We start from the raw sequence: 25,862 nt of genomic DNA on the forward strand, positions 1-25,862 counted from the left end.
TATATTTCCGGACGTCTTCTGAGCTCTACAACTGGACGTGTGTTGGGCCCTACGTCGGAACGTACGTTGGTGTCTACGTCTGGCTTGAGGTTAATTTCGGCTCTACGTCGGAACGTCTGTTGGGCTCTACGTCGGGACGTCTCTCGGGCTCTATGTCGGGATGTCTTTTCCGCTCTACGTCTGGCTGTAGCTCACTTTCGGCTCTACGTCGGAACGACTCTTGGGCTCTGCGTCTGGAGGTCTGTTGAGCTCTACGTCCGGACGTCTCTTGGGCTCTATGTTTGGCTTTTGCTCACTTTCAGCTCTACGTCAGAACATCTGTTGGGCTCTACATCGGGACGTCTCTTGGGCTCTACGTCTGGATTTAGTTCATTTGCGGCTATACGTCGGGACGTCTTCTGAGCTCTATGTCGGGACGTCTGTTGGGCGCTACGTCGGAACGTACGTATTTTCTACATCTGGCTTGAGGTTAATTTCAGCTCTACGTCGGAATGTCTCTCGGGCTGTACGTCGGGACGTGTGTTGGGCTCTACGTCTGGCTGTAGCTCACTTTCTGCTCTACATCGAAACATCTGTTGGGCTCTACATCGGGACGTCGCTTGAGCTCTACGTCGGGACGTCTTTTGGGCTCTACGTCTGGCTGTAGCTCACTTTCGTCTCTACGTTGGAACGTCTGTTGGGCTCTAAGTCGGGACGTCTCCTGGGCTCTACATCTGGCTTGAGCTCGCTTTCGCCTCTACGTCAGGACATCTGTTGGGCTCTACGTCGGGACGTATGTTGGGCTCTACAACGGGACATGTGTTGGGCTCTACGTCAGGACATCTGTTGGGCTCTAAGTCTGTACGTATCTTGGGCTCTACGTCTGGCTTGAGCTCGCTTTCTGCTCTACGTTGGGATGTCTGTTGGTCTCAACGTCGGAACGTCTCTCGGGCTATACGTCGGGACGTGTGTTGGGTTCTACTTTAAGAAGTCTGGCTTGAGCTCGCATTCGGCTCCACGTCGGGACGTCTGTTGGGCTCTACGTCGGGACGTCTGTTGGGCTCTAAGTCGGGACGTGTCTTGGGCTCTAGCTTGGGAAGTGTGTCTTTAGCTCGCTTTCGGACCTACGTGCGGATGTCTCTTGGGCTCTACGTTTGGCTTTAGCTCATTTGCGGCTATATTTCCGGACGTCTTCTGAGCTCTACAACTGGACGTGTGTTGGGCCCTACGTCGGAACGTACGTTGGTGTCTACGTCTGGCTTGAGGTTAATTTCGGCTCTACGTCGGAACGTCTGTTGGGCTCTACGTCGGGACGTCTCTCGGGCTCTATGTCGGGATGTCTTTTCCGCTCTACGTCTGGCTGTAGCTCACTTTCGGCTCTACGTCGGAACGACTCTTGGGCTCTGCGTCTGGAGGTCTGTTGAGCTCTACGTCCGGACGTCTCTTGGGCTCTATGTTTGGCTTTTGCTCACTTTCAGCTCTACGTCAGAACATCTGTTGGGCTCTACATCGGGACGTCTCTTGGGCTCTACGTCTGGATTTAGTTCATTTGCGGCTATACGTCGGGACGTCTTCTGAGCTCTATGTCGGGACGTCTGTTGGGCGCTACGTCGGAACGTACGTATTTTCTACATCTGGCTTGAGGTTAATTTCAGCTCTACGTCGGAATGTCTCTCGGGCTGTACGTCGGGACGTGTGTTGGGCTCTACGTCTGGCTGTAGCTCACTTTCTGCTCTACATCGAAACATCTGTTGGGCTCTACATCGGGACGTCGCTTGAGCTCTACGTCGGGACGTCTTTTGGGCTCTACGTCTGGCTGTAGCTCACTTTCGTCTCTACGTTGGAACGTCTGTTGGGCTCTAAGTCGGGACGTCTCCTGGGCTCTACATCTGGCTTGAGCTCGCTTTCGCCTCTACGTCAGGACATCTGTTGGGCTCTACGTCGGGACGTATGTTGGGCTCTACAACGGGACATGTGTTGGGCTCTACGTCAGGACATCTGTTGGGCTCTAAGTCTGTACGTATCTTGGGCTCTACGTCTGGCTTGAGCTCGCTTTCTGCTCTACGTTGGGATGTCTCTTGGTCTCAACGTCTGGACGTCTGTTGGGCTCTACGTAGGGAAATGTATTGGGTTCTACTTTAAGAAGTCTGGCTTGAGCTTGCTTTCGGATCTACGTCGGGACATCTGTTGGGCTATACGTCCGGACGTCTCTTGGCCTCTACGTTTGGCTTTTGCTCACTTTCAGCTCTACATCGGAACATCTGTTGGGCTCTACGTCGGGATGTCTCTTGGGCTCTACGTCGGGATGTCTGGCTTGAGCTTGCTTTCGGCTCTACTTCGGAACATCTGTTGTGCTTTACTTCGGGACTTCTGTTCGGCTCTACATCGGGACGTCTGTTGGGCTCTAAGTCTGCTGTTAGCTCACATTCACCTCTACATCGAAACGTAGGTTGGGCTCTACGCCGGGATGACTGTTGGGCTCTACATCAGGGTTTAGCTTACTTTCAGCTCTATGTCGGGACGTGTGTTGGGCTCTACGTCGGGACGTCTGTTGGGCTCTACGTCGGGATGTGTGTTGGGCTCTATGTCGGGAAGTCGCTTGCGCTCTACGTCGGGACGTATTTTGGGCTCTACATCTGGCTGTAGCTCACTTTTGTCTCTACGTTGGAACGTCTGTTGGGCTCTACGTCGGGACGTATGTTGGGCTCTACAACGGGACATGTATTGGACTCTACGTCGGGACGTCTCTTGTGCTCTACGTCTGGCTTGAGCTCGCTTTCTGCTCTACGTTGGGATGTCTGTTGGTCTCAACGTCGGAAAGTCTCTCGGGCTATACGTCGGGACGTGTGTTGGGTTCTACTTTAAGAAGTCTGGCTTGAGCTCGCATTCGGCTCCACGTCGGGACGTCTGTTGGGCTCTACGTCGGGACGTCTGTTGGGCTCTAAGTCGGGACGTGTCTTGGGCTCTAGCTTGGGAAGTGTGTCTTTACCTCGCTTTCGGACCTACGTGCGGATGTCTCTTGGGCTCTACGTTTGGCTTTAGCTCATTTGCGGCTATATTTCCGGATGTCTTCTGAGCTCTACAACTGGACGTGTGTTGGGCCCTACGTCGGAACGTACGTTGGTGTCTACGTCTGGCTTGAGGTTAATTTCGGCTCTACGTCGGAACGTCTGTTGGGCTCTACGTCGGGACGTATGTTGAGCTCTACAACTGGACATGTGTTGGGCTCTACGTCTGTAGTTATCTAACTTTCAGCTCTACGTCGGAACGTGTGTTGGGCTCTACGTCGGGACGTGTGTTGGGCTCTACGTCTGTAGTTAGCTAACTTTCAGCTCTACGTCGGGACGTGTGTTGGGCTCTACGTCGGGACGTGTGTTGGGCTCTACGTCTGTAGTTAGCTAACTTTCAGCTCTACGTCGGGACGTGTGTTGGGCTCTACGTCGGGACGTGTGTTGGGCTCGACATCGGGACGTGTGTTGGGCTCTACATCTGTAGTTAGCTAACTTTCAGCTCTACGTTGGGACGTGTGTTGCGCTCTACGTCGGGACGTGTGTTGGGCTCTATGTGGGAACGTCCGCTGGGCTCTACATCGGAACGTCTGTTGGGCTGTAGGCCGAGATGTCTGTTGCGCTCTCAATCTGGATTTAGCTTGCTTTCAGCTCTACGTCGGAACGTCTGCTGGACTCGACGTTGGGATGTCTTTTGGGCTCTGCGTCAGGACGTTTCTCTTGAGCTCGCTTTCTACTCTCCGTCGAGATGTCTGTTTGGCTTTACGTCGGGACATGTGTTCGGCTCTACGTCGGGACGTGTGTTGGGCTCTACGTCTGTAGTTAGCTAACTTTCAGCTCTACGTCGCGACGTGTGTTGGTCTCTAATTTTTTTGTTCGCTCACATTCAGCTCTACGTCGAAACATCTGTTGGGCTCTACGTCGGGATGTCTGTTGGGCTCTACATCAGGATTTAGCTTACTTTCAGCTCTACGTCGGAACGTCTGTTGGGCTTTACGTCGGGACGTCTGTTGGGCTCTACGTTGGGACGTCTATTGGGCTCTACGTTGGGACCTGTGTTGGGCTCTAAGTTGGGATGTCTGTTGAGCTCTACGTTGGGACGTCTGTTGGGCTCTACGTTGTGACGTCTATTGGGCTCTACGTTGGGAAGTCTGTTCGGCTTTATGTCGGGACATCTGTTGATCTCTACGTCGGGACGTGTGTAGGGCTCTACGTCTGTAGTTAGCAAACTTTCAGCTCTACGTCGGGACGTGTGTTGGTCTCTAATTTTTTTGTTAGCTCACATTCAGCTCTACGTCGAAACATCTGTTGGGCTCTACGTCGGGATGTCTGTTGGGCTCTACATCAGGATTTAGCTTACTTTCAGCTCTACGTCTTAACGTCTGTTGGGCTCTACGTTGGGACGTCTGTTGGCCTCTACGTTGGGACGTCTATTGGGCTCTACGTTGGGACGTCTATTGGGCTCTACATTGGGAAGTCTGTTCGGCTTTATGTCGGGACATCTGTTGATCTCTACGTCGGGACGTGTGTTGGGCTCTACGTCTGTAGTTAGCTAACTTTCAGCTCTACATCGGAAAATCTGTTGGACTCTATGTTGGGACGTCTGCTGGGCTCTACATCGGGACGTCTTTTCGGATCTACTTCGAGATGTCTGTTGCGCTCTCAATCTGGATTTAGCTTGCTTTCAGCTCTACATCGGAAACTCTGCAGGACTCGACGTTGCGATCTCTTTTGGGCTCTGCGTCGGGACGTTTCTCTTGAGCTCGCTTTCGGCTCTCCGTCGAGAGGTCTTATTGGCTTTACGTCGGGACGTGTGTTCGGCTCTACGTCGGGATGTGTGTTGGGCTCTACGTAGGGAAGTGTGTTGGGCTCTACGTCTGTAGTTAGCTAACTTTCAGCTCTACACCAGAACATCTGTTGGGCTCTACGTCGGTATGTCTGTTGGGCTCTACATCGGGACATATGTTGGGCTCTACGTCGGCATGTCTGTTGGGCTCTACGTCAGGATTTAGCTTAATTTCAGCTCTACGTCAAAACGTCTGTTGGGCTCTACGTTGGGACGTGTGTTGGGCTCTACATCAGGATTTACCTTTCTTTCACCTCTACGTCTGGACGTGTGTTGGGCTCTACGTCGGTACGTCTGTCAGGCTCTACGTCGGGACGTCTGTTGGGCTTTATGTCGGGAAGTCTGTTGATCTCTACGTCGGGACGTCTGTTCGGGTCTACATCGGGATGTCTCTTGAGCTCTACGTCTGGCTTGAGCTCGCTTTCTACTCTACGTTGGGATGTCTGTTGGTTCTCGACGTTAAGCTCAACAGACGTCGCGCCGTAGAGCTGAAAGTAAGCTACATCCTGATGTAGAGCGCAAGACACGTGCCGACGTAGAGCCGAACACACGTCCCGACGTAGAGCCCAACACACGTCCCGACGTAGAGCCCAACACACGTCCCGACGTAGAGCTGAAAGGAAGCTAAATCCTGATGAAGAGCCCAACAGACGTCCCGACATAGAGCCCAACATACGTCCCGACGTAGAGCCCAACAGACGTCCCGACGTAGAGCCCAACAGGCATCTTGACGTAGAGCCCAACCAAAGTCCCGACGCAGAGCCCAACCGACGTCCCGACGTAGAGCTGAAAGTAAGCTAAACCCTGATGTAGAGCCCAACAGACGTCCCGACGTAGAGCCCAACAGACGTCCCGACGTAGAGCTGAAAGTAAACTAAATCCTGATGTAGAGCCCAACAGACGTCCCGACGTAGAGCCCAACAGACGTCCCGACGTGGAGCCCAACACACGTCCAGACGTAAAGCTGAAGATAAGCTAAATCCTGATGTAGAGCCCAACAGACGTCCCGACGTAGAGCCCAACAGACATCCCGACGTAGAGCCCAACAGACGTCCCGACGTAGATCCCAACAGGCATCCCGACGTAGTGCCCAACCGACGTCCCGACAAAGAGCCCAACCGACGTCCCGACGTAGAGCTCAAAGTAAGCTAAACCCTGATGTAGAGCCCAACATACGTCCCGACGTAGAGCCCAACACACGTCCCGACGTAGAGCCCAACACAAGTCCCGAAGTAGAGCCCAACACACGTCCCGACGTAGAGCTGAAAGTAAGGTAAATCCTGATGTAGAGCCCAACAGAAGTCCCAACGTAGAGCCCAATACACGTCCCGACGTAGAGCCCAACACACGTCCCGACGTAGAGCCCAACACACGTCCCGATGTAGAGCCAAAGAGACGTCCAGACGTAGAGCTGAAATTAAGCTAAACCCTGATGTAGAGCCCAACAGACGTCCCGACGTAGAGCCCAACACACGTTCAGACGTAGAGCCCCACACACACGTCCCGACATAGACCCCAACAGACGTCCCGACGTAGAGCTGAAAGTAAGCTAAATCCTGATGTAGAGCCCAACAGACGTCCCGACGTAGATCCCAACAGACGTCCCGACGTAGAGCTGAAACGACGTCCCGACGTAGAGCCAAACAGACGTCCGTACGTAGAGCTGAAAGTAAGCTAAACCCTGATGTATAGCCCAACAGACGTCCCGACGTAGAGCCGAACACACGTCCCGACGTAGAGCCCAACACACGTCCTGACGTAGAGCCCAGCACACGTCCCGACGTAGATCCCAACAGACGTCCCGAATTAGAGCCCAACAGACGTCCCGACGTAGAGCTGAAAGTAAGCTAAACCCTGATGTAGAGCTCAACAGACGTCCCGACGTAGAGCCCAACAGACGTCCCGACGTAGAGACCAACAGACGTCCCGACGTAGAGCCCAACACACGTCCCGACGTAGAGCCCAACCGACGTTCCGACGTAGATCCCAACGTACGTCCCTACGTAGACCTGAAAGTAAGCTAAACCCTGATGTAGAGCCCAACAGACATCCCGACGTAGAGCCCAACAGAGATCCCGACGTAGAGCCCAACAGACGTCCCGACGTAGAGCCCAACACACGTCCCGACGTAGAGCCAAACAGACGTCCCAACGTAGAGCCAACCGACGTCCCGACGTAGTGCCCAACAGACGTCCCGACGTAGAGCCCAACAGACGTCCCGACGTAGAGCTGAAAGTAAACTAAATCCTGATGTAGAGCCCAACAGATGTTCCGACGTAGAGCCCAACACACGTCCCGACGTAGAGCCCAACCGACGTTCCGACGTAGAGCCCAACGTACGTCCCTACGTAGACCTGAAAGTAAGCTAAACCCTGATGTAGAGCCCAACAGACATCCCGACGTAGAGCCCAACAGACATCCCGACGTAGAGCCCAACAGACGTCCCGACGTAGAGCCCAACACACGTCCCGACGTAGAGCCAAACAGACGTCCCGACGTAGAGCCCAACCGATGTCCCGACGTAGAGCCCAACAGACGTCCCCACGTAGAGCTGTAAGTAAGCTAAACCCCGACGTAGAGCCTAAGAGACGTCCCGACGTAGAGCCCAACACACGTCCCGACGTAGAGATCTACAGATATCCCGACATAAAGCCCAACAGATGTCCCAACGTAGACCCCAACAGACGATCCGAAGTAGAGCTGAAATTAAGCTAAATTCTGACGTAGAGACCAACAGACGTCCCGACGTAGAGCGGAAAGTAAGCTAAATCCTGACGTATATCTCAACAGACGTCCCGACGTACAGCTGAAAGTAAGCTAAATCCTGTCGTAGAGCCCAACAGACGCCCCGACGTAGAGCCCAAAAATGTCCCGACTTAGAGCTGAAAGTAAGCTAAATCCTGACGTAGAGCCCAACAGACATCCCGACATAGAGCTGAAATTAATCTAAATCCTGACGTAGAGCCCAACAGACGTCCTGACGTAGAGCTGAAAGTAAGTTAAATCCTGAGGTAGAGCCCAACAGAAGTCCCGACGTAGAGCCGAACACACGTCGCAACGTAGAGCCCAACAGACGTCCCGATGTTAAGCCAAACAGACGTCCAGACGTAGAGCTGAAATTACGCTAAACCCTGATGTAGAGCCCAACAGACGTTCCGACGTAGAGCCCAACAGACGTCCCGACGTAGAGCCCAACACACGTTCCGACGTAGAGCCCGACACACACGTCCCGACGTTGAGCCCAACACACGTCCCGACGTAGAGCTGAAAGTAAGCTAAATCCTGATGTAGAGCCCAACAGACGTCCCGACGTAGAGCCCAACAGACGTCCCGACATAGAGCTGAAACGACGTCCCAACGTAGAGCCAAACAGACGGCCCTACGTAGAGCTGAAATTAAGCTAAACCCTGATGTAGAGCCCAACAGACGTCCCGACGTAGAGCCCAACAGACATCCCGACGTAGAGCCCAATCGACGTCCCAACGTAGAGCTGAAAGTAAGCTAAACCCTGATGTAGAGCCCAACAGACGTCCCGACGTAGAGCCCAACAGACATCCCGACGTAGAGCCCAATCGACGTCCCAACGTAGAGCTGAAAGTAAGCTAAACCCTGATGTAGAGCCCAACAGACGTCCCGATGTAGAGCCCAACAGAAGTTCCCACGTCAAGCTGTAAGTAAGATAAACCCCGACGTAGAGCCCAGCAGACATCCCGTTGTAGAGCCCAACCGAAGTCCCGATGTAGAGCTGAAAGTAAGCTAAACCCTGATGTGGAGCCCAACACACGTCCCGACGTACAGCCCAACAGACGTCCCGACGTAGAGCCCAACAGACGTCCCGACGTAGAGCCCAACAGAGGTCCCGACGTAGAGCCCAACAGACGTTCCGACGTAGAGCTGAAAATAAGCTAAACCCTGATATAGAGCCCAACAGACGACCCGACGTAGAGCCCAACAGACGTCCTGACTTAGAGCCCAATAGACGTCCCGACGTAGAGCCGAACCGACGTCTTGACGTAGAGCCCAACAGACGTCCCTACGTAGAGCTGAAAGTAAGCTAAACCCTGATGTAGAGCCCAACAGACGTTTCGACGTAGAGCCCAACAGAGGTCTCGACGTAGAACCCAACCGACGTCCCAACGTAGAGCTGAAAGTAAGCTAAACCCTGATGTAGAGCCCAACAGACGTCCCGACGTAGAGCCCAACAGACGTCCCGATGTAGAGCCCAACAGACGTCCCCACGTCGAGCTGAAAGTAAGCTAAACCCCGACGTAGAGCCCAACAGACGTCCCGTTGTAGAGCCCAACCGACGTCCCGACGTAGAGCCCAACAGACGTCCCGGCGTAGAGCCCAACAGACATCCCGACGTAGAGCTGAAAGTAAGCTAAACCCTGATGTAGAGCCTAACACACGTCCCGAAGTAGAGCCCAACAGACGTCCCGACGTAGAGCCCAACAGACGTTCGACGTAGAGCCCAACACACGTCCGAAAGTAGAGCTGAAAGTAAGCTAAACCCTGATGTAGAGCCCAACACACGTCCCGACGTAGAGCCCAACACACGTCCCGACGTATAGCCCAACACAAGTCCAGACGTAGAGCCCAACACACGTCCCCACGTAGAGCCCAACACACGTCCAGACGTAGAGCTGAAAGTAAACTAAATCCTGATGTAGATCCCAACACACGTCCCGACGTAGAGCCCAACACAAGTCCCGACGTAGAGCCCAACACATGTCCCGACGTAGAGCTGAATTTAAGCTAAATCCTGATGTAGAGCCCAACACACGTCCCAACGTAGAGCCCAACACACGTCCTGACATAGAGCCCAACACACGTCCCGACGTAGTGCCCCACACACGTCCCGACGTAGAGCTGAAAGTAAGCTAAAACCTGATCTAGAGCCCAACACACGTCCCGACGTAAAGCTGAAAATAAGCTAAATCCTGATGTAGAGCCCAACAGACGTCCCAACGTAGAGCCCAACAGACGTCCCGACGTAGAGCCCAACACACGTCCCGACGTAGAGCTGAAAGTAAGCTAATTCCTGATGTAGAGCCCAACAGAAGTCCCAACGTAGAGCCCAATACACGTCCCGACGTAGAGCCCAACACACGTCCCGACGTAGAGCCCAACAGACGTCCCGACGTAGAGCCCAACACACGTCCCGACGTAGAGCTGAAAGTAAGCTAAACCCCGACGTAGAGCCCAACAGACGTCCCGAAGTAGAGCCCTACACATGTCCCGACGTAGAGCACAACACACGTCCCGACGTAGAGCCCAACACACGTCCCGACGTAGATCCCAACAGGCGTCCCGACGCAGTGCCGAACCGACGTCCCGACAAAGAGCCCAACCGACGTCCCGACGTAGAGCTCAAAGTAAGCTAAACCCTGATGTAGAGCCCAATACACGTCCCGACGTAGAGCCCAACACACGTCCCGACGTAGAGCCCAACACACGTCCCGATGTAGAGCCAAACAGACGTCCAGACGTAGAGCTGAAATTAAGCTAAACCCTGATGTAGAGCCCAACAGAGGTCCCGACGTAGAGCCCAACAGAAGTCCCGAAGTAGAGCCCAACACACGTTCAGACGGAGAGCTCGACACACACGTCCCGACGTAGAGCCCAACACACGTCCAGACGTAGAGCTGAAAGTAAACTAAATCCTGATGTAGATCCCAACACACGTCCCGACGTAGAGCCCAACACACGTCCCGACGTAGAGCCCAACACACGTCCCGATGTAGAGCCCAACAGACGTCCCCACGTCGAGCTGAAAGTAAGCTAAACCCCGACGTAGAGCCCAACAGACGTCCCGTTGTAGAGCCCAACCGACGTCCCGACGTAGAGCCCAACAGACGTCCCGGCGTAGAGCCCAACAGACATCCCGACGTAGAGCTGAAAGTAAGCTAAACCCTGATGTAGAGCCTAACAGACGTCCCGACGTAGAGCCCAACAGACGTCCCGACGTAGAGCCCAGCAGACGTTCGACGTAGAGCCCAACACACGTCCGAAAGTAGAGCTGAAAGTAAGCTAAACCCTGATGTAGAGCCCAACAGACGTCCCGACGTAGAGCCCAACACACGTCCCGACGTAGAGCCCAACACAAGTCCAGACGTAGAGCCCAACACACGTCCCCACGTAGAGCCCAACACACGTCCAGACGTAGAGCTGAAAGTAAACTAAATCCTGATGTAGATCCCAACACACGTCCCAACATAGAGCCCAAAACACGTCCTGACGTAGAGCCCAACACACGTCCCGACGTAGAGCCCCACACACGTCCCGACGTAGAGCTGAAAGTAAGCGAAAACCTGATCTAGAGCCCAACACACGTCCCGACGTAAAGCTGAAAATAAGCTAAATCCTGATGTAGAGCCCAACAGATGTCCCAACGTAGAGCCCAACAGACGTCCCGACGTAGAGAACAACACACGTCCCGACGTAGAGCTGAAGGTAAGCTAATTCCTGATGTAGAGCCCAACAGAAGTCCCAACGTAGAGCCCAACACACGTCCCGACGTAGAGCTGAAAGTAAGCTAAACCCCGACGTAGAGCCCAACAGACGTCCCGAAGTAGAGCCCTACACATGTCCCGACGTAGAGCACAACACACGTCCCGACGTAGAGCCCAACACACGTCCCGACGTAGAGCTGAAAGTAAGCTAAATCCTGATGTAGAGCCCAACAGACGTCCCGACGTAGAGCCCAACACACGTCCCGACGTGGAGCCCAACACACGTCCAGGCGTAAAGCTGAAGATAAGCTAAATCCTGATGTAGAGCCCAAGAGACGTCCCAACGTAGAGCCCAACAGACATCCCGACGTAGTGCCCAACCGACGTCCCGACAAAGAGCCCAACCGACGTCCCGACGTAGAGCTCAAAATAAGCTAAACCCTGATGTAGAGCCCAACATACGTCCCGACGTAGAGCCCTACACACGTCCCGACGTAGAGCCCAACAGACGTCCCGACGTAGATCCCAACAGGCGTCCCGACGTAGTGCCGAACCGACGTCCCGACAAAGAGCCCAACCGACGTCCAGACGTAGAGCTCAAAGTAAGCTAAACCCTGATGTAGAGCCCACAACACGTCCCGACGTAGAGCCCAACACACGTCCCGACGTAGAGCCCAACACACGTCCCGACGTAGAGCTGAAAGTAAGCTAAATCCTGATGTAGAGCCCAACAGAAGTCCCAACGTAGAGCGCAATACACGTCCCGACGTAGAGCCCAACACACGTCCCGACGTAGAGCCCAACACACGTCCCGATGTAGAGCCAGACGTCCAGACGTAGAGCTGAAATTAAGCTAAACCCTGATGTAGAGCCCAACAGACGTCCCGACGTAGAGCCCAACAGACGTCCCGACGTAGAGCCAAACAGACGTCCGTACATAGAGCTGAAAGTAAGCTAAACCCTGATGTATAGCCCAACAGACGTCCCGACGTAGAGCCGAACACACATCCCGACGTAGAGCCCAACACACGTCCTGACGTAGAGCCCAGCACACGTCCCGACGTAGATCCCAACAGAAGTCCCGACGTAGAGCCCAACACACGTCCCGACGTAGAGCCCAACAGACGTCCCGAAGTCGAGCCCAACACACATCCCGACGTTGAGCCCAACACAGGTCCCGACGTAGAGCCCAACACAAGTCCCGACGTAGAGCCCAACACTCGTCCCGACGTAGAGCTGAAAGTAATTAAACCCTGATGTTGAGCCCAACAGACGTCCCGACGTAGAGCCCAACACACGTCCCGACGTGGAGCTGAAAGTTAGATAACTACAGACGTAGAGCCCAACACACGTCCCGACGTTGAGCCCAACACAGGTCCCGACGTAGAGCCCAACACACGTCCCGACGTAGAGCCCAACAGACGTCCCGACGTAGAGCCCAAATCACGTCCCGATGTACAGCCCAACACTCGTCCCGCCGTAGAGCTGAAAGTAATCTAAACCCTGATGTAGAGCCCAACAGACGTCCCAACGTAGACCCCAACACACGTCAGACGTAGAGCTGAAAGTAAGCTAAATCCTGATGTAGAGCCCAACACACGTCCCGACCTAGAGCCCAACACACGTCCCGATGTAGAGCTGAAAGTAAGCTAAATCCTGATGTAGAGCCCAACACAGGTCCCGACGTAGACCCAACACACGTCCCGAAGTAGAGCCCAACACACGTCCCGACGTAGAATCCCAACACACGTCCTGATGTAGAGCCCAACACACGTCCCGACATAGAGCTGAAAGTTAGCTAACTACAGATGTAGAGCCCAACAGACGTCCCGACGTAGAGCCCAACAAACGTCCCGACGTGGAGACGAACACACGTCGCGATGTAGAGCCCAACACACGTCCCTACGTTGACCCCAACACACGTCCCGACGTAGAGCCCAACACACGTCCCGATGTAGAGCTGAAAGTAAGCTAAAACCTGATGTAGAGCCCAACACACGTCCCGATGTAGACCCAACACACGTCCCGACGTAATGCCCAACACACGTCCTGACGTAGAGCCCCACACACGTCCTGACGTAGAGCCCAACACACGTCCCGACATAGAGCTGAAAGTAAGCTAAATCCTGATGTATATCCCAAACACACGCCCCGACGTAGAGCCCAAAACACGTCCCGACGTAGAGCCCAACACACGTCCCGACGTAGAGCTGAAAGTTAGCTAACTACAGACATAGAGCCCAACACACGTCCCGACGCAGAGCACAACAGGCGTCCCGACGTAGAGCCCAACATACGTCCCGACGTAGAGCTGTAAGTTAGCTAACTACAGATGTAGAGCCCAACACACGTCCCGACGTAGAGCCCAACAGACGTCCCGACGTAGAGCCCCACACACGTCCCGACATAGAGCTGAAAGTTAGCTAACTACAGATGTAGAGCCCAACACACGTCCCGACGTAGAGCCCAACACACGTCCCGACGTACAGCCCAACACTCATCTTGACGTAGAGCTGAAAGTAATCTAAACCCTGATGTAGAGCCCAACAGACGTCCCGATGTAGAGCCTAACACACGTCCTGACGTAGAGCCCAACACACGTCCCGACATAGAGCCCAAGACACGTCCTGACGGAGAGCCCAACACACATTCCGACGTAGAGCTGAAAGTAAGCTAAATCCTGATGTAGTGCCTAACACACGTCCCGATGTAGAGCCCAACACACGTCCCGACGTAGAGCCCAACACACATCCAGACGTAGAACTCAACACACATGCCGACGTAGAGCTGAAAGATATCTAACAGCAGACGTAGAGCCCAACACACGTCCCGACGTAGAGCCCAACAGACGTCCAGACGTAGAGCCCAACACACGTCCCGACGTAGAGCTGAAAGTAAGCTAAATCCTGATGTAGAGCCCAACAGACGTCCCGACGTAGAGCCCAACAGACGTCCCGACGTAGAGCTGAAACGACGTCCCGACGTAGAGCCAAACAGACGTCCCTACGTAAAGCTGAAAGTAAGCTAAACCCTGATGTATAGCCCAACAGACGTCCCGACGTAGAGCCGAACACACGTCCCGACGTAGAGCCCAACACACGTCCCGACGTAGAGCCCAACAGACCTCCCGAAGTAGAGCTGAAAGTAAGCTAAACCCTGATGTAGAGCCCAACACACGTCCCGATGTAGACCCAACACACGTCCCGACGTAATGCCCAACACACGTCCTGACGTAGAGCCCCACACACGTCCTGACGTAGAGCCCAACACACGTCCCGACATAGAGCTGAAAGTAAGCTAAATCCTGATGTATATCCCAAACACACGCCCCGACGTAGAGCCCAAAACACGTCCCGACGTAGAGCCCAACACACGTCCCGACGTAGAGCTGAAAGTTAGCTAACTACAGACATAGAGCCCAACACACGTCCCGACGCAGAGCCCAACAGGCGTCCCGACGTAGAGCCCAACAAACGTCCCGACGTAGAGCTGTAAGTTAGCTAACTACAGATGTAGAGCCCAACACACGTCCCGACGTAGAGCCCAACAGACGTCCCGACGTAGAGCCCCACACACGTCCCGACATAGAGCTGAAAGTTAGCTAACTACAGATGTAGAGCCCAACACACGTCCCGACGTAGAGCCCAACACACGTCCCGACGTACAGCCCAACACTCATCTTGACGTAGAGCTGAAAGTAATCTAAACCCTGATGTAGAGCCCAACAGACGTCCCGATGTAGAGCCTAACACACGTCCTGACGTAGAGCCCAACACACGTCCCGACATAGAGCCCAAGACACGTCCTGACGGAGAGCCCAACACACATTCCGACGTAGAGCTGAAAGTAAGCTAAATCCTGATGTAGTGCCTAACACACGTCCCGATGTAGAGCCCAACACACGTCCCGACGTAGAGCCCAACACACATCCAGACGTAGAACTCAACACACATGCCGACGTAGAGCTGAAAGATATCTAACAGCAGACGTAGAGCCCAACACACGTCCCGACGTAGAGCCCAACAGACGTCCAGACGTAGAGCCCAACACACGTCCCGACGTAGAGCTGAAAGTAAGCTAAATCCTGATGTAGAGCCCAACAGACGTCCCGACGTAGAGCCCAACAGACGTCCCGACGTAGAGCTGAAACGACGTCCCGACGTAGAGCCAAGCAGACGTCCCTACGTAAAGCTGAAAGTAAGCTAAACCCTGATGTATAGCCCAACAGACGTCCCGACGTAGAGCCGAACACACGTCCCGACGTAGAGCCCAACACACGTCCCGACGTAGAGCCCAACAGACCTCCCGAAGTAGAGCTGAAAGTAAGCTAAACCCTGATGTAGAGCCCAACAGACGTCCCGACGTACAGCCCAACAGACGTTCCGACGTAGAGCTGAAAGTTATCTAACAGCAGACGTAGAGCCCAACACACGTCCCGACGTAGAGCCCAACAGACGTCCCGACGTAGAGCCCAACAGACGTCCAGACGTAGAGCCCAACACACGTCCCGACGTAGAGCTGAAAGTTAGCTAACTACAGATATAGAGCCCAACAGACGTCCCGATGCAGAGCCCAACAGACGCCCCGACGTAGAGACCAACACACGTCCCGACGTAGAGCCCAACACACGTCCCGACGTAGAGCCCAACAGACGTCCCGAAGTAGAGCCCAACAAACGTCCCGACGTAGAGCCCAACACTCGTCCCGACGTAGAGCTGAAAGTAATCTAAACCCTGATGTAGAGCCCAACACACGTCCCGACGTAGAGCCCAACACACGTCCCGATGTAGAGCCCAACAGACGTCCCAACGTCGAGCTGAAAGTAAGCTAAACCCCGACGTAGAGCCCAACAGACGTCCCGTTGTAGAGCCCAACCGACGTCCCGACGTAGAGCCCAACAGACGTCCCGGCGTAGAGCCCAACAGACATCCCGACGTAGAGCTGAAAGTAAGCTAAACCCTGATGTAGAGCCCAACAGACGTCCCGAAGTAGAGCCCAACAGACGTCCCGACGTAGAGCCCAACAGACGTTCGACGTAGAGCCCAACACACGTCCGAAAGTAGAGCTGAAAGTAAGCTAAACCCTGATGTAGAGCCCAACACAGGTCCCGACGTAGAGCCCAACAAACGTCCCGACGTAGAGCCCAACACAAGTCCAGACGTAGAGCCCAACACACGTCCCCACGTAGAGCCCAACACACGTCCAGACGTAGAGCTGAAAGTAAACTAAATCCTGATGTAGATCCCAACACACGTCCCAACGTAGAGCCCAACACACGTCCTGACGTAGAGCCCAACACACGTCCCGACGTAGAGCCCCACACACGTCCCGACGTAAAGCTGAAAATAAGCTAAATCCTGATGTAGAGCCCAACAGACGTCCCAACATAGAGCCCAACAGACGTCCCGACGTAGAGCCCAACACACGTCCCGACGTAGAGCTGAAAGTAAGCTAATTCCTGATGTAGAGCCCAACAGAAGTCCCAACGTAGAGCCCAACACACGTCCCGACGTAGAGCCCAACACACGTCCCGACGTAGAGCCCAACACACGTCCCGAAGTAGAGCCCTACACATGTCCCGACGTAGAGCACAACACACGTCCCGACGTAGAGCCCAACACACGTCCCGACGTAGAGCTGAAAGTAAGCTAAATCCTGATGTAGAGCCCAACACACGTCCCGACGTAGAGCCCAACAGACGTCCCGACGTGGAGCCCAACACACGTCCAGGCGTAAAGCTGAAGATAAGCTAAATCCTGATGTAGAGCCCAACAGACGTCCCAACGTAGAGCCCAACAGACATCCCGACGTAGAGCCCAACAGACGTCCCGACGTAGATCCCAACAGGCATCCCGACGTAGTGCCCAACCGACGTCCCGACAAAGAGCCCAACCGACGTCCCGACGTAGAGCTCAAAGTAAGCTAAACCCTGATGTAGAGCCCAACATACGTCCCGACGTAGAGCCCTACACACGTCCCGACGTAAAGCCCAACAGACGTCCCGACGTAGATCCCAACAGGCGTCCCGACGTAGTGCCGAACCGACGTCCCGACAAAGAGCCCAACCGACGTCCAGACATAGAGCTCAAACTAAGCTAAACCCTGATGTAGAGCCCAACACACGTCCCGACGTAGAGCCCAACAGACGTCCCGACGTAGAGCCCAACAGACGTCCCGACGTAGAGCTGAAAGTAAGCTAAATCCTGATGTAGAGCCCAACAGAAGTCCCAACGTAGAGCGCAATACACGTCCCGACGTAGAGCCCAACACACGTCCCGACGTAGAGCCCAACACACGTCCCGATGTAGAGCCAAACAGACGTCCAGACGTAGAGATGAAATTAAGCTAAACCCTGATGTAGAGCCCAACAGACGTCCCGACGTAGAGCCCAACAGACGTCCCGACGTAGAGCCCAACAGACGTCCCGACGTAGAGCCCAACACACGTTCAGACGTAGAGCCCGACACACACGTCCCGACGTAGACCCCAACAGACGTCCCGACGTAGAGCTGAAAGTATGCTAAATCCTGATGTAGAGCCCAACAGACGTCCCGACGTAGAGCCCAACATACGTCCCGACGTAGAGCCAAACAGACGTCCGTACGTAGAGCTGAAAGTAAGCTAAACCCTGATGTATAGCCCAACAGACGTCCCGACGTAGAGCCGAACACACATCCCGACGTAGAGCCCAACACACGTCCCGACGTAGAGCCCAGCACACGTCCCGACGTAGATCCCAACAAAAGTCCCGACGTAGAGCCCAACACACGTCCCGACGTAGAGCCCAACAGACGTCCCGAAGTCGAGCCCAACACACATCCCGACGTTGAGCCCAACACAGGTCCCGACGTAGAGCCCAACACACGTCCCGACGTAGAGCCCAACACTCGTCCCGACGTAGAGCTGAAAGTAATTAAACCCTGATGTAGAGCCCAACAGACGTCCCGACGTAGAGCCCAACACACGTCCCGACGTGGAGCTGAAAGTTAGATAACTACAGACGTAGAGCCCAACACACGTCCCGACGTTGATCCCAACACACGTCCCGACGTAGAGCCCAACACACGTCCCGATGTAGAGCTGAAAGTAAGCTAAAACCTGATGTAGAGCCCAACAAACGTCCCGACGTAGACCCAACACACGTCCCGACGTAAAGCCCAACACACGTCCTGACGTAGAGCCCCACACACGTCCTGACGTAGAGCCCAACACACGTTACGACATAGAGCACAACACACGTCCCGATGTAGAGCCTAACACACGTCCTGACGTAGAGCCCAACACACGTTCCGACGTAGAGCTGAAAGTAAGCTAAATCCTGATGTAGTGCCTAACACACGTCCCGACGTAGAGCCCAACACACGTCCCGACATAGAGCCCAAGACACGTCCTGACGGAGAGCCCAACACACATTCCGACGTAGAGCTGAAAGTTAGCTAACTACAGACGTAGATCCCAACACACGTTCCGACGTAGAGCTGAAAGTAAGCTAAATCCTGATGTAGTGCCTAACACACGTCCCGATGTAGAGCCCAACACACGTCCCGACGTAGAGCCCAACACACATCCAGACGTAGAACTCAACACACATGCCGACGTAGAGCTGAAAGATATCTAACAGCAGACGTAGAGCCCAACACACGTCCCGACGTAGAGCCCAACAGACGTCCAGACGTAGAGCCCAACACACGTCCCGACGTAGAGCTGAAAGTAAGCTAAATCCTGATGTAGAGCCCAACAGACGTCCCGACGTAGAGCCCAACAGACGTCCCGACGTAGAGCTGAAACGACGTCCCGACGTAGAGCCAAACAGACGTCCCTACGTAAAGCTGAAAGTAAGCTAAACCCTGATGTATAGCCCAACAGACGTCCCGACGTAGAGCCGAACACACGTTCCGACGTAGAGCCCAACACACGTCCCGACGTAGAGCCCAACACACGTCCCGACGTAGAGCCCAGCACACGTCCCGACGTAGAGCCCAACAGACCTCCCGAAGTAGAGCTGAAAGTAAGCTAAACCCTGATGTAGAGCCCAACAGACGTCCTGACGTAGAGCCCAACAGACGTTCCGACGTAGAGCTGAAAGTTATCTAACAGCAGACGTAGAGCCCAACACACGTCCCGACGTAGAGCCCAACACACGTCCCGACGTAGAGCCCAACAGACGTCCAGACGTAGAGCCCAACACACGTCCCGACGTAGAGCTGAAAGTTAGCTAACTACAGATATAGAGCCCAACAGACGTCCCGATGCAGAGCCCAACAGACGCCCCGACGTAGAGACCAACACACGTCCCGACGTAGAGCCCAACACACGTCCCGACGTAGAGCCCAACAGACGTCCCGAAGCAGAGCCCAACAAACGCCCCGACGTAGAGCCCAACACTCGTCCCGACGTAGAGCTGAAAGTAATCTAAACCCTGATGTAGAGCCCAACACACGTCCCGACGTAGAGCCCAACACACGTCCCGATGTAGAGCCCAACACACGTCCCGATGTAGAGCCCAACACATGTCCCGACGTAGAGCTGAAAGTAAGCTAAACGCCGACGTAGAGCCCAACAGACGTCCCGAAGTAGAGCCCTACACATGTCCCGACGTAGAGCCCAACACACGTCCCGACGTAGAGCCCAACACACGTCCCGACGTAGAGCTGAAAGTAAGCTAAACCCTGATGTAGAGCCCAACAGACATCCAGACGTAGAGCCCAACAGACTTCCCGACGTGGAGCTGAAAAGACGTCCCGACGTAGAGCCAAACAGACGTCCCTACGTAGAGCTGAAAGTAAGCTAAACCCTGATGTATAGCCCAACAGACGTCCCGACGTAGAGCCGAACACACGTCCCGAAGTAGAGCCCAACACACGTCCCGACGTAGAGCCCAGCACACGTCCCGACGTAGAGCCCAACAGACCTCCCGAAGTAGAGCTGAAAGTAAGCTAAACCCTGATGTAGAGCCCAACAGACGTCCCGACGTAGAGCTGAAAGTAAGCTATACCCTGATGTAGGGACCAACACACGTCCCGACGTAGAGCCCAACAGACCTCCCGACGTAGAGCCCAACAGACGTCCCGACGTAGACCCCAACCGACGTCCCGTCGTAGAGCCCAACCGACGTCCCGACGTAGAGCTGAAAGTAATCTAAACCCTGATGTATATCCCAACAGACGTCCCGACATAGAGCCGAACACACGTCCCGACGTAGAGCCCAACACAGGTCCCGACGTATAGCCCAACACACGTCCCGACGTAGAGCCCAACAGATGTCCCGACGTAGAGCTGAAAGTAAGCTAAACCCTGATGTAGAGCCCAACAGACGTCCCGACGTAGAGCCCAACAGACATCCCGACGTAGAGCCCAATCGACGTCCCAACGTAGAGCTGAAAGTAAGCTAAACCTTGATATAGAGCCCAACAGACGACCCGACGTAGAGCCCAACAGACGTCCTGACTTAGAGCCCAACAGACGTCCCGACGTAGAGCCGAACCGACGTCTTGACGTAGAGCCCAACAGACGTCCCTACGTAGAGCTGAAAGTAAGCTAAACCCTGATGTAGAGCCCAACAGACGTCCCGACGTAGAGCCCAACAGACGTCCCGATGTAGAGCCCAACAGACGTCCCCACGTCGAGTGAAAGTAAGCTAAACTCCGACGTAGAGCCCAACAGACATCCCGTTGTAGAGCCCAACCGACGTCCCGATGTAGAGCTGAAAGTAAGCTAAACGGTGATGTAGAGCCTAACAGAAGTCCCGACGTAGAGCCCAACAGACGTCCCGACGTAGAGCCCAACAGAAGTCCCGGCGTAGAGCCCAACAGACATCCCGACGTAGAGATGAAAGTAAGCTAAACCCTGATGTAGAGCCTAACAGACGTCCCGACGTAGAGCCCAACAGACGTCCCGACGTAGAGCCCAACAGACGTTCGACGTAGAGCCCAATACACGTCCGAAAGTAGAGCTGAAAGTAAGCTAAACCCTGATGTAGAGCCCAACACACGTCCCGACGTAGAGCCCAGCACACGTCCCGACGTAGAGCCCAACACACGTCCCCACGTAGAGCACAACACACGTACAGACGTAGAGCTGAAAGTAAACTAAATCCTGATGTAGATCCCAACACACGTCCCGACGTAGAGCCCAACACACGTCCCGACGTAGAGCCCAACACACGTCCCGACGTAGAGCCCAACACACGTCCCGACGTAGAGCTGTCAGTTAGCTAACTACAAATGTAGAGCCCAACACACGTCCCGACGTAGAGCCCAACACACGTCCTGACGTAGAGCCCAACACACGTCCCGACGTAGAGCCCCACACACGTCCCGACGTAGAGCTGAAAGTAAGCTAAAACCTGATCTAGAGCCCAACACACGTCCCGACGTAAATCTGAAAATAAGCTAAATCCTGATGTAGAGCCCAACAGACGTCCCAACATAGAGCCCAACAGACGTCCCGACGTAGAGCCCAACACACGTCCCGACGTAGAGCTGAAAGTAAGATAATTCCTGATGTAGAGCCCAACAGAAGTCCCAACGTAGAGCCCAATACACGTCCCGACGTAGAGCCCAACACATGTCCCGACGTAGAGCCCAAGACACGTCCGACGTAGAGCTGAAAGTAAGCTAAACCCCGACGTAGAGCCCAACAGACGTCCCGAAGTAGAGCCCTACACATGTCCAGACGTAGAGCCCAACACACGTCCCGACGTAGAGCTGAAAGTAAGCTAAATCCTGATGTAGAGCCCAACAGACGTCCCGACGTAGAGCCCAACAGACGTCCCGACGTGGAGCCCAACACACGTCCAGACGTAAAGCTGAAGATAAGCTAAATCCTGATGTAGAGCCCAACAGACGTCCCAACGTAGAGCCCAACAGACATCCCGACGTAGAGCCCAAGAGACGTCCCGACGTAGAGCCCAACACACGTCCCGACGTAGAGATCAACAAATATCCCGACATAAAGCCCAACAGATGTCCCAACGTAGACCCCAACAGATGATCCGAAGTAGAGCTGAAATTAAGCTAAATTCTGACGTAGAGCCCAAGAGACGTCACGACGTAGAGCGGAAAGTAAGCTAAATCCTGACGTATATCCCAACAGACTTCCTGACGTACAGCTGAAAGTAAGCTAAATCCTGTCGTAGAGCCCAACAGACGCCCCGACGTAGAGCCCAAAAATGTCCCGACGTAGAGCTGAAAGTAAGCTAAATCCTGACGTAGAGCCCAACAGACGTCCCGACGTAGAGCCCAACAGACGTTCCGACGTAGAGCTGAAATTAAGCTAAAACCTGATATAGAGCCCAACAGACGCCCCGACGTAGAGCCCAACAGACGTCCCTACGTAGAGCTGAAAGTAAGCTAAACCCTGATGTAGAGCCCAACAGACGTTTCGACGTAGAGCCCAACAGAGGTCCCGACGTTGAACCCAACCGACGTCCCAACGTAGAGCTGAAAGTAAGCTAAACCCTGATGTAGAGCCCAACAGACGTCCCGACGTAGAGCCCAACAGACGTCCCGATGTAGAGCCCAACAGACGTCCCCATGTCGAGCTGAAAGTAAGCTAAACCCCGACGTAGAGCCAAACAGACGTCCCGTTGTAGACACCAACCGACGTCCCGATGTAGAGCTGAAAGTAAGCTAAACCGTGATGTAGAGCCTAACAGACGTCCCGATGTAGAGCCCAACAGACGTCCCGACGTAGAGCCCAAGAGACGTCCCGGCATAGAGCTGAAAGTAAGCTAAACCCTGATGTAGAGCCTAACAGACGTCCCGACGTAGAGCACAACAGACGTCCCGACGTAGAGCCCAACAGACGTTCGACGTAGAGCCCAACACACGTCCGAAAGTAGAGCTGAAAGTAAGCTAAACCCTGATGTAGAGCCCAACACACGTCCCGACGTAGAGCCGAACACAAGTCCAGAAGTAGAGCCCAACACACGTCCCCACGTAGAGCCCAACACACGTACAGACGTAGAGCTGAAAGTAAACTAAATCCTGATGTAAATCCCAACACACGTCCCGACGTAGAGCCCAACACACGTCCCAAAGTAGAGCCCAACACACGTCCCGACGTCGAGCCGAACACATGTCCCGAAGTAGAGATGAAAGTAAGCTAAATCCTGATGTAGAGCCCAACACACGTCCCGAAGTAGAGCCCAACACACGTCCTGACGTAGAGCCCAACACACGTGCCGACGTAGAGCCCAACACTCGTCCCGACGTAGAGCTGAAAGTAAGCTAAACCCCGAAGTAGAGCCCAACAGACGTCCCGAAGTAGAGCCCTACACATGTCCCGACGTAGAGCACAACACACGTCCCGACGTAGAGCCCAACACACGTCCCGACGCAGAGCTGAAAGTAAGCTAAATCCTGATGTAGAGCCCAACAGACGTCCCGACGTAGAGCCCAACAGACGTCCCGACGTGGAGCCCAACACACGTCCAGGCGTAAAGCTGAAGATAAGCTAAATCCTGATGTAGAGCCCAACAGATGTCCCAACGTAGAGCCCAACACACGTCCCGACGTAGAGCCCAACAGACGTCCCGACGTAGATCCCAACAGGCGTCCCGACGTAGTGCTGAACCGACGTCCCGACAAAGAGCCCAACCGACGTCCCGACGTAGAGCTCAAAGTAAGCTAAACCCTGATGTAGAGCCCAACACACGTCCCGACGTAGAGCCCAACACACGTTCCGATGTAGAGCCCAAAACACGTCCCGACGTAGAGCCCAACACACGTCCCGACGTAGAGCTGAAAGTAAGCTAAATCCTGATGTAGAGCCCAACAGACGTCCCGATGTAGAGCCGAACACACGTCCCGACATAGAGCCCAACACACGTCCCGACGTAGAGCCCAGCACACGTCCCGACGTAGAGCCCAACAGACGTTCGACGTAGAGCCCAACACACGTCCGAAAGTAGAGCTGAAAGTAAGCTAAACCCTGATGTAGAGCCCAACACACGTCCCGACGTAGAGCCGAACACAAGTCCAGAAGTAGAGCCCAACACACGTCCCCACGTAGAGCCCAACACACGTACAGACGTAGAGCTGAAAGTAAACTAAATCCTGATGTAAATCCCAACACACGTCCCGACGCAGAGCCCAACACACGTCCCGAAGTAGAGCCCAACACACGTCCCGACGTCGAGCCGAACACATGTCCCGAAGTAGAGCTGAAAGTAAGCTAAATCCTGATGTAGAGCCCAACACACGTCTTGAAGTAGAGCCCAACACACGTCCTGACGTAGAGCCCAACACACGTGCCGACGTAGAGCCCAACACTCGTCCCGACGTAGAGCTGAAAGTAAGCTAAACCCCGAAGTAGAGCCCAACAGACGTCCCGAAGTAGAGCCCTACACATGTCCCGACGTAGAGCACAACACACGTCCCGACGTAGAGCCCAACACACGTCCCGATGCAGAGCTGAAAGTAAGCTAAATCCTGATGTAGAGCCCAACAGACGTCCCGACGTAGAGCCCAACAGACGTCCCGACGTGGAGCCCAACACACGTCCAGGCGTAAAGCTGAAGATAAGCTAAATCCTGATGTAGAGCCCAACAGATGTCCCAACGTAGAGCCCAACACACGTCCCGACGTAGAGCCCAACAGACGTCCCGACGTAGATCCCAACAGGCGTCCCGACGTAGTGCTGAACCGACGTCCCGACAAAGAGCCCAACCGACGTCCCGACGTAGAGCTCAAAGTAAGCTAAACCCTGATGTAGAGCCCAACACACGTCCCGACGTAGAGCCCAACACACGTCCCGACGTAGAGCCCAACACACGTCCCGACGTAGAGCTGAAAGTAAGCTAAACCCTGATGTATAGCCCAACAGACGTCCCGACGTAGAGCCGAACACACGTCCCGACGTAGATCCCAACAGACGTCCCGAATTAGAGCCCAACAGACGTCCCGACGTAGAGCTGAAAGTAAGCTAAACCCTGATGTAGAGCTCAACAGACGTCCCGACGTAGAGCCCAACAGACGTCCCGACGTAGAGACCAACAGACGTCCCGACGTAGAGCCCAACCCACGTCCCGACGTAGAGCCTATCCGACGTCCCGACGTAGAGCCCAACGTACGTCCCTACGTAGACCTGAAAGTAAGCTAAACCCTGATGTAGAGCCCAACAGACATCCCGACGTAGAGCCCAACAGACATCCCGACGTAGAGCCCAACAGACGTCCCGACGTAGAGCCCAACACACGTCCCGACATAGAGCCAAACAGACGTCCCGACGTAGAGCCCAACCGACGTCCCGACGTAGAGCCCAACAGACGTCCCCACGTAGAGCTGTAAGTAAGCTAAACCCCTACGTAGAGCCCAAGAGACGTCCCGACGTAGAGCCCAACACACGTCCCGACGTAGAGATCAACAGATATCCCGACATAAAGCCCAACAGATATCCCAACGTAGACCCCAACAGACGATCCGAAGTAGAGCTTAAATTAAGCTAAATCCTGACATAGAGCCAAACAGACGTCCCGATGTAGAGCGGAAAGTAAGCTAAATCCTGACGTAGATCCCAACAGACGTCCCGACGTACAGCTGAAAGTAAGCTAAATCCTGTCGTAGAGCCCAACAG

The sequence above is a fragment of the Leptosomus discolor genome, chromosome 16 (genome assembly GCF_034619465.1).
Source record: "Leptosomus discolor isolate bLepDis1 chromosome 16, bLepDis1.hap2, whole genome shotgun sequence".
NCBI classification, from domain to species: Eukaryota; Metazoa; Chordata; class Aves; order Leptosomiformes; family Leptosomidae; genus Leptosomus; species Leptosomus discolor.